Genomic DNA, 14,879 nt, shown 5'->3' with positions numbered 1-14,879 from the left:
CCACGAGAGTTCACAGATGTTTCAATGAAGGACTCGATATTCCAATCCTGAACTCCAGTTGAGGGGGTGGAAGATTCCTCTGCATGGATTTTTTAACATGTGGTGACCGTTGCACATCAGCCACCACACGGACTTGACAGAGCTAGGCCTTTATCCAGTGGCAAGGATTAACCAGGACAACTGGGGACCTGCTCTGCTGCACGGACCTAGTGGAAACTTGTATTTATTATAGTCAATAACACACCCTGTATTTATTATAGTCAATAACACACCCTGTATATATTATAGTCAATAACACACACTGTATATAATATAGTCAATAACACACACTGTATATAATATAGTCAATAACACACACTGTATATATTATAGTCAATAACATATCTTGTATATATTATAGTCAATAACACATCTTGTATATATTATAGTCAATAACACACACTGTATATATTATAGTCAATAACATATCTTGTATATATTATAGTCAATAACACACACTGTATATATTATAGTCAATAACACATCTTGTATATATTATAGTCAATAACACACACTGTATATATTATAATCAATAACATATCTTGTATATATTATAGTCAATAACACACCCTGTATATATTATAGTCAATAACACATCTTGTATATATTATAGTCAATAACACACACTGTATATTTTATAGTCAATAACACACACTGTACATATTATAGTCAATAACACACCCTGTATATATTATAGTCAATAACACATCTTGTATATATTATAGTCAATAACACACACTGTATATTTTATAGTCAATAACACACACTGTACATATTATAGTCAATAACACATCTTGTATATATTATAGTCAATAACACACCCTGTACATATTATAGTCAATAACACATCTTGTATATATTATAGTCAATAACACACACTGTATATATTATAGTCAATAACACACAATGTATATATTATAGTCAATAACACACACTGTATATGTTATAGTCAATAACACACAATGTATATATTATAGTCAATAACACACTCTGTATATATTATAGTCAATAACACACACTGTATATGTTATAGTCAATAACACACAATGTATATATTATAGTCAATAACACACTCTGTATATATTATAGTCAATAACACACACTGTATATGTTATAGTCAATAACACACACTGTATATGTTATAGTCAATAACACACTCTGTATATATTATAGTCAATAACACACACTGTATATGTTATAGTCAATAACACACAATGAATATATTATAGTCAATAACACACACTGTATATATTTTAGTCAATAACACACACTGTATATGTTATAGTCAATAACACACACTGTATATGTTATAGTCAATAACACACTCTGTATATATTATAGTCAATAACACACACTGTATATGTTATAGTCAATAACACACAATGTATATATTATAGTCAATAACACACACTGTATATATTTTAGTCAATAACACACACTGTATATTTTATAGTCAATAACACACACTGTATATATTATAGTCAATAACACACCCTGTATATATTTTAGTCAATAACACACACTGTATATTTTATAGTCAATAACACACACTGTATATATTATAGTCAATAACACACACTGTATATATTTTAGTCAATAACACACCCTGTATATATTTTAGTCAATAACACACACTGTATATTTTATAGTCAATAACACACACTGTATATATTATAGTCAATAACACACACTGTATATATTTTAGTCAATAACACACCCTGTATATATTTTGGTCAATAACACACCCTGTATATATTATAGTCAATAACACACACTGTATATATTTTGGTCAATAACACACCCTGTATATATTTTGGTCAATAACACACCCTGTATATATTATAGTCAATAACACACACTGTATATATTTTGGTCAATAACACATCCTGTATATATTTTGGTCAATAACACAAACCACGGGACGATTTTGATCAAGACCTCCGCCCGCCCAAGAGCCGCCCAAACTGCTGTCGATGGCCGCCAAAGTACGGAATATTCATGGCCAATGTCTCTCAAAGGTCGGCGGGCTGCAAATGGATGATGTAGCTCGCCAATCTGGGCAGCACCGGGCAGGAGGTCTCATTCTCGGCGGCAGAGGCGCTTGCCGCCCAAGTGCCACCAAGCCCACTGAGGGTCGAAGACCTGAAAAAAAGCAACAGCAAAAAATTTAAAAAGTATCCAAAGACCTTCAGGTGACCCTGTCCCAGGTAACTTGCTGTTGAAAAAAGGTATTAAAATGTTCACTTACCTTTTTATCAGGTTCTTCATACTTACCATCGGGGACAGACCATACTCGAGTCAGCGGTCCACGCCTGTTGGGCCGCCGAGTCCCGCATACAGGAATCTGGGAGCTGGGTGGGCGGCTGCTCAGTTGCACCACGGAGCCATCCGCTGACGTCAGTGAGAGGTTCCCGGCATCTCTTCCCTCCCGAATGCGCCAGGCCACCCTGAAAGTGGCACTGGGCAGATCTTCATGAAGACTGTTGGCGGCAGTGGGCGGTGAGGTGATGAAAATTGGCTCCTGTATATATTATTGAGAATAACACACACTGGATATATTAAAGTCAATAACATACCCTGTATATATTATAGAGAATAATACACTGTTTATATGATAGTCAATAACACACCCTGCATATATTATAGTCAATAACACACCCTGCATATATTATTGCCAATAACACACACTGGATATATTAAAGTCAAAAACACACCCTGTATATATTATAGAGAATAACACACTGCTTATATTATAGTCAATAACACACCCTGTATATATTGTAGAGAATAACACACCCTATATATATTATAATCAATAATATACCCTGTATATATTATAGTGAATAACACATCCTGTATATATTATAATCAATAATATACCCTGTATGTATTATAGTGAATAACATACCCTGTATATATTATAATCAATAATATATCCTTATATATTATAGTGAATAACACACCCTGTATATATTATAATCAATAATACACCCTGTATATATTATAGTGAATACATACCCTGTATATATTATCGTCAATAATATATCCTGTATATATTATAGTGAAAAACAGACCCTGTATATACTATAGTCAATAACACACCCTGTATATATTGTAGAGAATAACACACCCTATATATATTATAATCAATAATATACCCTGTATATATTATAGTGAATAACACACCCTGTATATATTATAGTCAATAATATACCCTGTATATATTATAGTGAATAACACACCCTGTATATATTATCATCAATAATACACCCTGTATATATTATAGTGAATAACACACCCTGTATATACTATAGTCAATAATATATCCTGTATATGTTATAGTGAAAAACACACCCTGTATATATTATAGTGAATGACACACACTGTATCATCATCATCATCATCATAATCAGTCCCTCAGAATCGAGGAAGGCTTGCTTTCACTCTTAGCATGAGATCGTAGGTGGATGTACAATCCAATATGAGAAGCACAGTCTCTGTCACAGGTGGGACAGATAGAAGGGGTGGGTAGGACTGGTTTGCCGCAAGCTCTATCCGCCGCCTGAGCTTGATTTCTGCATGCTCTCGACGACGAGACTCGAGGTGCTCAGCGCCCTCCCGGATGCACTTCCTCTACTTATTGCGGTCTTTGGTCAGGGACTCCCAGGTGTCAGTGGGGATGTTGCACTTTATCAGGGAGCCTTTGAGGGTGTCCTTGTAACGTTTCTGCTGCCCTCCTTTGGCTCGTTTGCCGTGAAGGAGTTCTGAGTAGAGCACTTGCTTTGGGAGTCTCGTGTCCGGCATGCGAACTATGTGGCCTGCCCAGTGGAGCTGATCAAGTGTGGTCAGTGATTCAATGCTGGGGATGTTGGCCTGGATGAGGACGCAAATGTTAGTGCGTCTGTCCTCCCAGGGGATTTGTAGGATCTTGCGTAGACATCGTTGGTGATATTTCTCCAGTGACTTGAGGTGTCTACTGTACATGGTCCATGTCACTGAGCCATACAGGAGGGCAGGTATCACTACTGCCCTGTAGACAATGAGCTTGATGGCAGTTTTGAGGGCCTGGTCGTCAAACAGTCGTTTCCTCAGGCGGCCGAAGGCTGCACTGGCACACTGGAGGCGGTATTGGATCTCATTGTCAATGCATGCTCTTGTTGATAGGCGGCTCCAGAGATAAGGGAAATGGTCCACGTTGTCCAGTGTCGTGCCGTGAATCTTGATGACTGGGGGGCAGTGCTGTGCAGCAAGGACAGGCTGCTGGAGAATCTTTGTCTTACTGATGTTTAGCGTAAGGCCCATGCTTTCGTCTGCCTCAGTAAATACGTCGACTATGTCCTGGAGTTCAGCCTCAGTATGTGCGCAGGCGTCGTCCGCGTATTGTAGCTCAACGACAGAGGTTGGGGTGGTCTTGCACCTGGCCTGGAGATGGCGAAGGTTGAACAGGTTCCCACTGGTTCTGTAGTTTAGTTCCACTCCAGTGAGGTGCTTGTTGATTGTGAGGTGGAGAATGGCAGCGAGGAAGATTGAGAAGAGGGTTGGGACGATGACGCAGCCCTGTTTGACCCTGGTCCGGACGTGGATTGGGTCTGTAATGGATCTATTAGTAAGGATCACGGTCGGCCTGTTGTCGTGGAGCAGACGGAGGATGGTGACGAATATTTGGGGGCATCCAAAGTGGAGGAGGACGCTCCATAGACCCTCGCGGTTGACAGTGTCAAAGGCCTTTGTAAGATCGAAGAAGGCCATGTCTAAGGGCTGGCGCTGTACCCTGCATTTTTCCTACAGCTGTCGCACTGCAAAAATCATGTCTGTTGTTCCCCATGGACGAATTCCGCACTGTGACTCCGGGAGGAGCTCCTCAGCCACAGGGAGAAGATGGTTGAGGAGGACTCTAGCGACTACTTTCCCAGTGGCTGAGAGCAGGGAGATTCCTCAGTAGTTGCCGCAGTCGGACTTGTCCCCTTTTTTAAAGATGGTCACCATCACTCCATCTCTGAGATCTCAAGGCATGCTCTCCTCCCTCCAGATGAAAGAGATGAGGCCATGTATTCACGCCAACTGTGCCCCTCTGTCATACTTCAGTGCCTCAGCAGGGATTCCATCCGCACCCGTAGCCTTGTTGTTTTTAAGCTGTCTTATGGCTTTTTCTACCTTGTGCAGTGTTGGGGTCTTACTGAGGTGGTGGTGGGTCGCATGCTGCGGGAAGGAGTTGAGAACACTCGAGTCAAAGGCAGAGTCTCGATTGAGGCGATCTTCGAAATGGCCCTTCCAGCGGGCCCTGACTGCCTCGGTGTCCTTGATGAGTGTTGCCCCGTTCTTGGTTAGCAGTGGGGTGGGGTCTTGGGTGTTTGGACCGAGGTGGCCTTGACTGTGATGAAGAATCCTCGCACATCATGGTTGTCGGCCAGCTGCTGTATCTCCTGCGCTTTCTCCATCCACCACCTGTTCTTTAGGTCCAGTGTTTTTTGTTGGACCTCAGCCTTGAGCTGCCTGTAATGCTGCTTTGCTGCTGCCGAGTTGGGTTGTTCATTAAGGCTCAGAAATGCCGTGCGCTTGTAATCTATTAGCTCTTGGATCTCCTGGTCATTCTCATCAAACCAGTCCTGGTGTTTCCTGGTTGAGTGACCGAGCGTCTCTTTGCAGGCACTGGTTATGGAGGCCTGGAGGGCAGACCAAGCGCTGTGAGCATTCTGTGTCTTGGGGTCATCAAGGCACGCCAGGTTAGCTGTGAGGCGCTGGCTGGAAAGAGCTCTCTTAGCTGGGTCCTTAAGTGCTCCAGCATTGACTTTTTTGCGGCACTGTTTCTGCTGCCCCCTCCGCTTTGGGGCTATGTTGATGTTGATGATGGATCGGATTAGGCGGTGGTCCGTCCAGCTGTTGTCGGCTCCTGTCATGGCGCGGATGATGCGCACATCATTGCGATCTCTGGCTCGGACGGTGACATAATCGAGCAAGTGCCAATTTTTGGAGCGAAGTTGTTACCACGATGCCTTATGTTTGTCCCTCTGATGGAACAAGGTGTTGGTGATGACGAGGTCATGATCTAGACATTTTGTCAGGAATAGGGTACCACTGGAGTTGTATATATTATAGTGAATAACAAACCCTGTATATATTATAGTAAATAACACATCCTGTATATATTTGAAATATATAAAATTTAAAAATAAATTTGTTAACTTACCATTTAGCAGACCTTGTATGTAATGTATACAGGGTGTGTGATTCTCTATAATATATACAGAGTATGTTATTGACTATAATATATACAGGGTGTGTTATCGATTAAAATATATACAGGGTGTGTTATTCTCTATAATATATACAAGGTGTATTATTCTCTATAATATATACAGGATGTGTTATTGACTATAATATATACAGTTTGTGTTATTGACTATATTATATACAGGCTGTGTTATAGACTATAATATATACATGGTGTGTTGTTGACAATAATACATACAGTGTGTGAGGAGGGACAGACTGTCAGTGTGTGTGTGTGAGGAGGGATGGACTGTCAATGTGTGTGTGAGAGGAGGGACAGACTGTCAGTGTGTGTGTGTGTGTGTGTGAGGATGGACGGACTGTCAGTGTGTGTCTGTGTGTGTGTGTGTGTGAGGAGAGACGAATAGTGTGTGTGTGTGTGAGGAGGGACTGTCAGTGTGTGTGTGTGTGAGGATAGTCGGACTGTCAGTGTGTGTGTTTGAGGAGGGACTGACTGTCAGTGTGTGTGTGTGTGAGGAGAGACGGACTGTCAGTGTGTCTGTGTGTGAGGAGGGACAGATTGTCAGTGTGTGTGTGTGTGTGAGGAGAGATGGACTGTCAGTGTGTCTGTGTGAGGAGGGACAGACTGTCAGTGTGTGTGTGTGAGGAGAGATGGACTGTCAGTGTGTCTGTGTGAGGAGGGACAGACTGTCAGTGTGTGTGTGTGAGGAGAGACGGACAGTCAGTGTGTGTGTGTGTGAGGACAGACTGCGGATGTGTGTGTGAGGAGGTACAGACTGTCAGTGTGTGTGTGTGTGAGGAGAGACGGACTGTCAGTGCGTGTGTGTGTCTGAGGATGGACGGACTGTCAGTGTGTGTGTGTGTGTGAGGATGGACGGACTGTCAGTGTGTGTGTGTGTGTGTGAGGACGGACTGTCAGTGTGTGTGTGTGTGAGAAGGGGCGGACTGTCAGTGTGTGTGTGTGTGAGGAGAGACTGTTAGTGTATGTGTGAGAGGAGGGATGGACTGTCAGTGTGTGTGTGTGAGGAGGGACGGACTGTCTGTGTATGTGTGTGTGTGTGTGAGGAGAGACTGTCAGTGTATGTGTGTGTGTGAGGAGAGACTGTCAGTGTGTGTGTGAGAGAAGGGATGGACTGTCAGTGTGTGTGTGTGAGGAGGGACGGACTGTCTGTGTATGTGTGTGTGTGTGTGAGGAGAGACTGTCAGTGTGTGTGTGTGTGTGAGGAGAGACTGTCAGTGTGTGTGTGTGTGTGAGGAGTGACGGACTGTCAGTGTGTGTGTGTGTGTGTGTGAGGAGGGACGGACTGTCTGTGTATATGTGTGTGTGTGTGAGGAGAGACGCATTGTCAGTGTGTATGTGTGTGTGAGGAGAGACGGACTGTCAGTTTGTGTGTGTGAGGAGGGATTGTCAGTGTGTGTGTGTGAGGAGGGACAGACTGTCAGTGTGTGTGTGAGGAGAGACGGACAGACAGTGTGTGTGAGGAGGGACAGACTGTCTGTGTATCTATGTGTGTGTGTGAGAAGGGACGAACTGTTAGTGTGTGTGTGAGAGAGGAGGGACTGTCAGTGTGTGTGTGTGTGTGAGGAGAGACTGTTAGTGTATGTGTGAGAGGAGGGATGGACTGTCAGTGTGTGTGTGTGAGGAGGGACGGACTGTCTGTGTATGTGTGTGTGTGTGTGAGGAGAGACTGTCAGTGTATGTGTGTGTGTGAGGAGAGACTGTCAGTGTGTGTGTGTGAGGAGGGACGGACTGTCGGTGTGTGTGTGTGTGTGTGTGAGGACAAACTGTCAGTGTGTGTGTGTGTGAGAGAGGAGGGATTGTCAGCATGTGTGTGTGTGTGAGGAGAGACTGTTAGTGTATGTGTGAGAGGAGGGATGGACTGTCAGTGTGTGTGTGTGAGGAGGGACGGACTGTCTGTGTATGTGTGTGTGTGTGTGAGGAGAGACTGTCAGTGTATGTGTGTGTGTGAGGAGACACTGTCAGTGTGTGTGTGTGAGGAGGGACGGACTGTCGGTGTGTGTGTGTGTGTGTGTGAGGACAAACTGTCAGTGTGTGTGTGTGAGGAGGGACAGACTGTCAGTGTGTGTGTGTGAGGAGGGATGGACTGTCAATGTGTGTGTGAGAGCAGGGACAGACTGTCAGTGTGTGTGTGTGTGTGAGGAGGGACAGACTGTCAGTGTGTGTGTGTGTGAGGAGGGATGGACTGTCAATGTGTGCGTGAGAGGAGGGACAGACTGTCACTGTGTGTGTGTGTGTGTGAGGATGGACGGACGGTCAGTGTGTGTGTGTGTGTGTGTGTGTGTGTGTGAGGAGAGACGAATAGTGTGTGTGTGTGTGAGGAGGGACTGTCAGTGTGTGTGTGTGTGTAAGGATAGTCGGACTATCAGTGTGTGTGTGTGTGAGGAGAGACGGACTGTCAGTGTGTCTGTGTGTGAGGAGGGACAGATTGTCAGTGTGTGTGTGTGTGAGGAGAGACGGACTGTCAGTGTGTCTGTGTGAGGAGGGACAGACTGTCAGTGTGTGTGTGTGAGGAGAGACGGACTGTCAGTGTGTGTGTGTGTGAGGACAGACTGCGGATGTGTGTGTGAGGAGGTACAGACTGTCAGTGTGTGTGTGTGTGTGAGGAGAGACGACTGTCAGTGCGTGTGTGTGTGTGAGGATGGACGGACTGTCAGTGTGTGTGTGTGTGTGTGAGGATGGACGGACTGTCAGTGTGTGTGTGTGTGTGTGTGAGGACGGACTGTCAGTGTGTGTGTGTGAGAGGAGGGATGGACTGTCAGTGTGTGTGTGTGAGGGGAGACGGACAGACAGTATGTGTGTGTGTGTGTGTGTGTGTGTGAGGAGGGACTGTCAGTGTGTGTGTGTGTGTGTGAGGAGGGACGGACTGTCAGTGTGTGTGTGTGTGAGGAGAGACTGTTAGTGTATGTGTGAGAGGAGGGATGGACTGTGTATGTGTGTGTGTGTGTGAGGAGAGACTGTCAGTGTATGTGTGTGTGTGAGGAGAGACTGTCAGTGTGTGTGTGAGAGAAGGGATGGACTGTCAGTGTGTGTGTGTGAGGAGGGACGGACTGTCTGTGTATGTGTGTGTGTGTGTGAGGAGAGACTGTCAGTGTGTGTGTGTGTGTGTGAGGAGAGACTGTCAGTGTGTGTGTGTGTGTGAGGAGTGACGGACTGTCAGTGTGTGTGTGTGTGTGTGTGAGGAGAGATTGTCAGTGTGTGTGTGGAGAGACGGACAGTCAGTGTGTGTGTGTGAGGAGAGACGCACTGTCAGCGTGTGTGTGTGTGTGTGTGTGAGGAGAGACGGACTGTCAGTTTGTGTGTGTGAGGAGTGACTGTCAGTGTGTGTGTGTGAGGAGGGACAGACTGTCAGTGTGTGTGTGAGGAGAGACGGACAGACAGTGTGTGTGAGGAGGGACAGACTGTCTGTGTATCTGTGTGTGTGTGTGAGAAGGGACGAACTGTTAGTGTGTGTGTGAGAGGAGGGACTGTCAGTGTGTGTGTGTGTGTGAGGATAGTCGGACTGTCAGTGTGTGTGTGTGTGTGGAGAGGACTGTCAGTGTGTGTGTGTGTGTGAGGAGGGACAACTGTCAGTGTGTGTGTGAGAGGAGGGACGGACTGTCAGTGTGTGAGGAGGGACGGACTGTCAGTGTGTGTTTATGTGAGGAGAGACTATTAGTGTATGTATGAGAGAAGGGATGGACTGTCAGTGTGTGTGTGTGAGGAGGGACGGACTGTCTGTGTATGTGTGTGTGTGTGAGGAGAGACTGTCAGCGTGTGTGTGTGTGTGAGGAGTGACGGACTGTCAGTGTGTGTGTGTGAGGACAAACTGTCAGTGTGTGTGTGTGAGGAGGGACTGTCAGTGTGTGTGTGAGAGGAGGGATGGACTGTCAGTGTGTGTGTGTGAGGAGGGACGGACTGTCAGTGTGTGTGTGTGTGTGTGAGGACAAACTGTCAGTGTGTGTGTGTGAGGAGGGACAGACTGTCAGTGTGTGTGTGTGAGGAGGGATGGACTGTCAATGTGTGTGTGAGAGGAGCGACAGACTGTCAGTGTGTGTGAGGAGGGACAGACTGTCAGTGTGTGTGTGTGAGGCGGGATGGACTGTCAATGTGTGTGTGAGAGGAGGGACAGACTGTCACTGTGTGTGTGTGAGGATGGATGGACTGTCAGTGTGTGTGTGTGTGTGTGTGAGGAGAGACGAATAGTGTGTGTGTGTGTGAGGAGGGACTGTCAGTGTGTGTGTGTGTGTGAGGATATTCGGACTGTCAGTGTGTGTGTGTGTGAGGAGAGACGGACTGTCAGTGTGTCTGTGTGTGAGGAGGGACAGATTGTCAGTGTGTGTGTGTGTGAGGAGAGACGGACTGTCAGTGTGTCTGTGTGAGGAGGGACAGACTGTCAGTGTGTGTGTGTGAGGAGAGACGGACTGTCAGTGTGTGTGTGTGTGAGGACAGACTGCGGGTGTGTGTGTGAGGAGGTACAGACTGTCAGTGTGTGTGTGTGTGTGAGGAGAGACGGACTGTCAGTGTGTGTGTGTGTGTGAGGATGGACGGACTGTCAGTGTGCGTGTGTGTGTGTGTGTGAGGACGGGCTGTCAGTGTGTGTGTGTGAGAGGAGGGACGGACTGTCAGTGTGTGTGTGTGAGGGGAGACGGACAGACAGTGTGTGTGTGTGTGTGTGTGTGTGAGGAGGGACTGTCACTGTGTGTGTGTGAGGAGGGACGGACTGTCAGTGTGTGAGGAGGGATGGACTGTCTGTGTATGTGTGTGTGTGTGTATGAGGAGAGACTGTCAGTGTGTGTGTGAGAGGAGGGATGGACTGTCAGTGTGTGTGTGTGAGGAGGGACGGACTGCCTGTGTATGTGTGTGTGTGTGTGTGTGTGAGGAGAGACTGTCAGTGTGTGTGTGTGAGGAGAGACTGTCAGTGTGTGTGTGTGAGGAGTGACGGACTGTCAGTGTGTGCGTGTGTGTGAGGAGAGATTGTCAGTGTGTGTGTGTGTGTGTGTGTGGAGAGACGGACAGTCAGTGCGTGTGTGTGAGGAGAGACGGACAGTCAGTGTGTGTGTGTGAGGAGAGACGGACTGTCAGTGTGTGTGTGTGTGTGAGGAGGGACGGACTGTCTGTGTATGTGTGTGTGTGTGTGAGGAGAGACGCACTGTCTGTGTGTGTGTGTGTGTGTGTGTGTGAGGAGAGACGGACTGTCAGTTTGTGTGTGTGAGGAGGGACTGTCAGTGTGTGTGTGTGAGGAGGGACAGACTGTCAGTGTGTGTGTGAGGAGAGACGGACAGACAGTGTGTGTGAGGAGGAACAGACTGTCTGTGTATCTGTGTGTGTGTGAGAGAAGGGACTGACTGTCAGTGTGTGTGTGTGTGTGAGGAGAGATTGTCAGTGTGTGTGTGTGTCTGTGTGGAGAGACGGACAGTCAGTGTGTGTGTGTGTGGAGAGGACTGTCAGTGTGTGTGTGTGTGTGAGGAGGGACAACTGTCAGTGTGTGTGTGAGAGGAGGGACGGACGTCAGTGTGTGTGTGAGAGGAGGGACGGACTGTCAGTGTGTGTGTGTGAGGGGAGACGGACAGACAGTGTGTGTGTGTGAGGGGAGACGGACAGACAGTGTGTGTGTGAGGAGGGACTGTCAGTGTGTGTGTGTGAGGAGGCACGGACTGTCAGTGTGTGAGGAGGGACGGACTGTCAGTGTGTGTGTGTGTGTGAGGAGAGACTGTTAGTGTATGTGTGAGAGGAGGGATGGACTGTCAGTGTGTGTGTGTGAGGAGTAACGGACTGTCTGTGTGTGTGTGTGTGTGTATGAGGAGAGACTGTCAGTGTGTGTGTGTGTGTGTGAGGAGTGACGGACTGTCAGTGTGTGTGTGTGAGGACAAACTGTCAGTGTGCGTGTGTGAGGAGGGACAGACTGTCAGTGTGTGTGTGTGTGAGGAGGGACAGACTGTCAGTGTGTGTGTGTGAGGAGGGATGGACTGTCAATGTGTGTGTGAGAGGAGCGACAGACTGTCAGTGTGTGTGTGTGTGAGGAGGGATGGACTGTCAGTGTGTGTGTGTGAAGAGGGACGGACTGTCTGTGTGTGTGTGAGGACAGACTGTCAGTGGACTGTCAGTGCGTGTGTGTGTGAGGATGGATGGATGGACAGTCAGTGTGTGTGTGTGTGTGTGAGGACGGACTGTCAGTGTGTGTGTGTGAGAGGAGGGACGGACTGTCAGTGTGTGTGTGTGTGTGTGTGAGGAGAGACAGACTGTCAGTGTATCTGTGGGAGGAGGGACGGACTGTCAGTGTGTGTGTGTGAGGATGGACGGACTGTCAGTGTATGTGTGTGTGTGTGTGAGGAGAGACTGTCAGTGTGTGTGTGTGTGTGTGTGAGGAGAGACTGTCAGTGTGTGTGTGTGTGTGAGGAGTGACGGACTGTCAGTGTGTGTGTGTGTGTGTGAGGAGAGATTGTCAGTGTGTGTGTGGAGAGACGGACAGTCAGTATGTGTGTGTGAGGAGAGACGGACTGTCAGTGTGTGTGTGTGTGTGAGGAGGGACGGACTGTCTGTGTATATGTGTGTGTGTGTGAGGAGAGACGCACTGTCAGTGTGTATGTGTGTGTGAGGAGAGACGGACTGTCAGTTTGTGTGTGTGAGGAGGGACTGTCAGTGTGTGTGTGTGAGGAGGGACAGACTGTCAGTGTGTGTGTGAGGAGAGACGGACAGACAGTGTGTGTGAGGAGGGACAGACTGTCTGTGTATCTGTGTGTGTGTGTGAGAAGGGACGAACTGTTAGTGTGTGTGTGAGAGAGGAGGGACTGTCAGTGTGTGTGTGTGTGTGAGGAGAGACTGTTAGTGTATGTGTGAGAGGAGGGATGGACTGTCAGTGTGTGTGTGTGAGGAGGGACGGACTGTCTGTGTATGTGTGTGTGTGTGTGAGGAGAGACTGTCAGTGTATGTGTGTGTGTGAGGAGAGACTGTCAGTGTGTGTGTGTGAGAGGAGGGATGGACTGTCAGTGTGTGTGTGTGAGGAGGGACGGACTGTCGGTGTGTGTGTGTGTGTGTGAGGACAAACTGTCAGTGTGTGTGTGTGAGGAGGGACAGACTGTCAATGTGTGTGTGTGAGGAGGGATGGACTGTCAATGTGTGTGTGAGAGCAGGGACAGACTGTCAGTGTGTGTGTGTGTGTGTGAGGAGGGACAGACTGTCAGTGTGTGTGTGTGAGGAGCGATGGACTGTCAATGTGTGCGTGAGAGGAGGGACAGACTGTAACTGTGTGTGTGTGTGTGTGAGGATGGATGGACTGTCAGTGTGTGTGTGTGTGTGTGTGTGAGGAGAGACGAATAGTGTGTGTGTGTGTGAGGAGGGACTGTCAGTGTGTGTGTGTGTAAGGATAGTCGGACTATCAGTGTGTGTGTGTGTGAGGAGAGACGGACTGTCAGTGTGTCTGTGTGTGAGGAGGGACAGATTGTCAGTGTGTGTGTGTGTGAGGAGAGACGGACTGTCAGTGTGTCTGTGTGAGGAGGGACAGACTGTCAGTGTGTGTGTGTGAGGAGAGACGGACTGTCAGTGTGTGTGTGTGTGAGGACAGACTGCGGGTGTGTGTGTGAGGAGGTACAGACTGTCAGTGTGTGTGTGTGTGAGGAGAGACGGACTATCAGCGCGTGTGTGTGTGTGTGAGGATGGACGGACTGTCAGTGTGTGTGTGTGTGAGGACGGACTGTCAGTGTGTGTGTGTGAGAGGAGGGATGGACTGTCAGTGTGTGTGTGTGAGGGGAGACGGACAGACAGTGTGTGTGTGTGTGTGAGGAGGGACTGTCAGTGTGTGTGTGTGTGAGGAGGGACGGACTGTCAGTGTGTGAGGAGGGACGGACTGTCAGTGTGTGTGTGTGTGAGGAGAGACTGTTAGTGTATGTGTGAGAGGAGGGATGGACTGTCAGTGTGTGTGTGTGAGGAGGGACGGACTGTGTATGTGTGTGTGTGTGTGAGGAGAGACTGTCAGTGTATGTGTGTGTGTGAGGAGAGACTGTCAGTGTGTGTGTGAGAGAAGGGATGGACTGTCAGTGTGTGTGTGTGAGGAGGGACGGACTGTCTGTGTATGTGTGTGTGTGTGTGTGAGGAGAGACTGTCAGTGTGTGTGTGTGTGTGTGTGAGGAGAGACTGTCAGTGTGTGTGTGTGTGTGAGGAGTGACGGACTGTCAGTGTGTGTGTGTGTGTGTGTGAGGAGAGATTGTCAGTGTGTGTGTGGAGAGACGGACAGTCAGTGTGTGTGTGTGAGGAGAGATGCACTGTCAGTTTGAGTGTGTGAGGAGGGACTGTCAGTGTGTGTATGTGAGGAGGGACAGACTGTCAGTGTGTGTGTGAGGAGAGACGGACAGACAGTGTGTGTGAGGAGGGACAGACTGTCTGTGTATCTGTGTGTGTGTGTGAGAAGGGACGAACTGTTAGTGTGTGTGTGAGAGGAGGGACTGTCAGTGTGTGTGTGTGTGTGAGGATAGTCGGACTGTCAGTGTGTGTGTGTGTGTGTGTGAGGAGGGACAACTGTCAGTGTGTGTGTGAGAGGAGGGACGGACGTCAGTGTGTGTGTGAGAGGAGGGACGGACTGTCAGTGTGTGTGTGTGAGGGGAGACGGACAGAC

Source organism: Pristiophorus japonicus, chromosome 7, assembly GCF_044704955.1.
Source record: "Pristiophorus japonicus isolate sPriJap1 chromosome 7, sPriJap1.hap1, whole genome shotgun sequence".
NCBI classification, from domain to species: Eukaryota; Metazoa; Chordata; class Chondrichthyes; family Pristiophoridae; genus Pristiophorus; species Pristiophorus japonicus.
This window is presented reverse-complemented; position numbering follows the sequence as displayed.